Here is a 3,850-nt window from a genome sequence, read left to right on the forward strand (position 1 = left end):
TAGTGCTTCTTCTACTGTCTTAGCAATAGGAGCCTGGGCAGCAGGTCTAGTGGCAGCATTGAATTGGAAAGGTGGAAGTCTAGGCATAGGGGGGGTAGCAGGTCTGCTCGCAGGTCGTTTGGAAGAGGCAGTAGGCCTTGGCAAGGTAGAGCTTAGAAATATAGCTGTAGGTGGAGGTAGAGGCGTCGATAGATGCTGAGGTAGAGGCATAGGAGTGGGTGTAGGTAGGTACAACTCTCCTAGAGGGTCAGGGGAGCTAGGAGTGCTTAGGTCCATTGTCTCCCTGTCCAGAGATTGCTCTCTACTAGCCAGAGGTTCTGGTTCCATTGTCCTAGGTCCTAGGTCCTAGGTGTAGGTATCCTTCTCTTTTATAAGGAAAATTACAAAGTGACTAGAGGAGAGCTTATTTTTGCACAGGCAGAGGTACCTAATCTCTGTCTGCTTTTCAGAGCTAAAAAATAAGGTAAAAAGGCTGTCTTAGTTTTACTATTCTTGCCATATACCCTATTCTTACTAACCTAACTAGTAGACCTCTAGGAGTAGAGAGTAAGGTTAGAAAGCAGAAAATTAAGCAAAGGCTTATTACTATCTATTATGTAGGCAGCTATTTTGTTTAGGTTTTTGTGTTCTTGTAGATAAGATCTTTAATAAGATAAGATTTTCTAATAAGGGTAGGTAGTCTGTGTGTTGAAAATTTGAAAATTTGAACAGGAGGGCGGCACTCTTGCACCAGGCAGCGCGAGGCAACCAGGCGCCTAGAGGCTCTAGGAGTTTCAGGGTAGTATATCCCAGTTGAGTTGAGATGGGCGCAGGCGAGAAGAGAGATATCTGGACAATTTGTGTTTTGGTGTTGTGCTTATTACTGTTTGTTGTGTAGGCAGCTGTTTTTTCAGGTTTTATTGTTCTTGTAGATAAGATCTTTAATAAGATAATATTTTCTAATAATCGTAGGTGGTCTGTGCAGTAAAAATTTGAGAATTTGAACAGGTGGGCGGCACTCTTGCACCAGGCAGCGCGAGGTAACCAGGTGACTAGAGGCTCTGGGAATTTCAGGGTAGTATATCCTAGTGGGGTTGAGATGAACGCAGGCTCGAAGAGAGGTATCCAGAGAATTTGTGTTTTGATGTTGTGAACGCTTAATGCGTGTTTTAGTGCAGTATTAATACACTATCTTTAATAAGCTAAGAGAAGCTAGCCTAAGCTGTAACTAGTAACTAGGAAAAGGAGTTATGTATAAGCTTTGACTGAGATCTATACTGTAGTAGTCTGGCCAAAGGCCAATAAAGGATATCTACTTCCTAACAACTTTTGCTAAAGAAGCATGCACAAGTTAACTAGACGTCTAATTAACTGCGTAGATAATATATATCCAGCTTAAGCCAAGCCGGCTAAGCTACTGTAACCTGCTAGCTCTAGCTCTTCTTTAGCTTTAGAGTCTAGACCGTTACATAAACTTGTGTGTATTGCATAGAGTCCTTAACTGCCACAGTGTCTCTAGTAGAGGGGGTGCTAGTAGGGTATAGTGCTGCACCTTAAGGCGATCTAACACTACCTGTGTGTTAGTAGGAACTAGCCCTAATGCCTTAAAGGGGTTCTAAAAGTTAGCCTTTGTAAATATATTAAGAAACTGTCGCAGTGTGACAGAGTAGGCGCCCTGCCCTTGGAATCAATACTACGTACGTGACTTCTCTGCCTATACCAAAAGGTAAGCACAAGAATACTTAAGCAAGTATTCGTTGCGTAATTTAATATATATAGACAATAATAGTGCTAGCCAGCTAGCTTTGCCTCTAGCTGCTATGAGCGCTATGCCACGTGTCGTGTTCGTGCATAGTCGTTACACGCAGCACATATCATGCCTTTTTACTAGCTAATTTAGGGTTGCAAATGTATGTACATTTTGCCTCTATTTTGGCTGCAACAGAAACGCATCTCTAAAGGCTAGAAGGAAGCCTTCCTTGTTAATATAGAAGACGCGTTAGCATGCTAAGTCCTAGACATATTAGGAGTACTTGCGCTTTAACAGCAAGAAACAGACTATGTTAAGTAGCTAGAGGATGTGTGATAAGTGAGCTAGCATACAAAGAGTAAGGATTTTGTTCTCTAGGCAGTAGTCCTTAAAATTTTAGTTAAGATAGCTCTTATAGCTGTCGAAGAGAAGTAGCCTATAGCCCCCTACCTAACGCGCTCTTGTATGCGCGTTATAATGCTTTCACTACTTAAGGCTATGTTATTTATCTAGCTGTTCTTAGAGACAGATAGCTTCTAATTGTGCAGGATATCTGTCTCCTTATACTAGGCAGAGATGTGGATGCGTCCTTCGTAAATAATGAAAGGCAGGGTTGCATATCTAGCAGCGCAGATGCTCTGTATAACTGTAACCCACTCCTAATTGCCTAGCTAAACAAGCTTAGGTTAAGCGCGTCTCAGAGCGCCTGTGATAACCTTTATTAAACCTATCACGCCTATCTAGAACCTATTCTTATTAAAGTTGTGCACGTTGTTGTTGTAGATGCTATACTTAGCCTTAGTACCCTCTACTAGCATAAACCACGCGTTAATTACCTTAGGATCTTCCTGCAGTATCCTCTGTATGTCCTTTGCTTAGTTAAACACTATCTTAAGCTAATCTAAACATGTTACAAATCTTATAACCTACAGTTTACTAATAGGCCTACACACACCAAAACACAAATTGTCCATATATCTCTCTTCTTGCCTGCGCCCATCTCAACTCAACTAGGATATTGTAAAGAAAGTAGGGGAAGGACTACACTACTTTCTTCCTAGTCTAGAAGGACCTAGACAAATCTAGACTAGCTTTGTCTAAATAGGAAGCGTATAGCCTAATAGAGGTAAGGTAGGGTTATATAATATAATAGACAAGTTATTATATTAGATACTAGGTAGAGATTCCTAGGTGTCGCAGCAGATATCATGCCTATTTACCAGCCAATTCAGGGGTGCAAATGTATGTACATTTTGCCTCTATTTTGGCTGCAACAGTTATGAGCCCAGACGCTGAAGCTGCGCAAGCAAAGGTTGAATGGATTTTCGTGTTCCATGGGTGACCATAGCCGAGCCTTGGCATAGTACCTGCTTAACTAGGGCTACCATCTAGAGCATAGTGTAGAGCATCACGAAGAAGGATTCACCTACTTAGCACATTAGGCATTCTGCTGCGTTGTGTTACCTCTAATTATGCGGTCCTGGTTAGACGTGAGGGGGTGTGTCGCAGCAGATATTATGCCTATTTACCAGCCAATTCAGGGGTGCAAATGTATGTACATTTTGCCTCTATTTTGGCTGCAACACTAGGCTAGGTACAGAGCAAACAGAGGGGGGAGAGCCAGAGGTATTTATGCTTTCTCTCCTCTGTCTGTATTTCTAAGCAGAACGTTCTAGACTCCTCTAGGTGGGTCTACTGCATCTATGCTTAGTATTGCTGCATATGCAAGCAAGATTACGTAGGTGCATGTGTAATCGTATACGTCAGCATCTTACAGAGTAGGCTACTTTATTTGTAAGCAGAGGGTCTAGAACATTTCTAGTTACTAAAAATAGAGAACAGCATATCTTAAGAACGAGAGGAGATACAGGCTTCGTAAGCACACCATTCTAATCCTCTCTTCTTAAAGATTACAATAGCAATGCTTAGGTAAGCATAGCGCTATACCTAAGAGGGAAATACGCTAGATAAAGATTAAAAGAACAAAGTCTTATAACTTTACAGATAACGTACCCCACGGGCGAGTCGGACACACGGGCGAGTCGGACACTTTTGCCAAGACCCTACTAAACCTCACCCTATTATGGCCCAAAACACCACACTCTAGCGCTGCAAGGTGCA

Source organism: Didymella exigua, assembly GCF_010094145.1.
Source record: "Didymella exigua CBS 183.55 unplaced genomic scaffold M421scaffold_25, whole genome shotgun sequence".
NCBI classification, from domain to species: domain Eukaryota; kingdom Fungi; phylum Ascomycota; class Dothideomycetes; order Pleosporales; family Didymellaceae; genus Didymella; species Didymella exigua.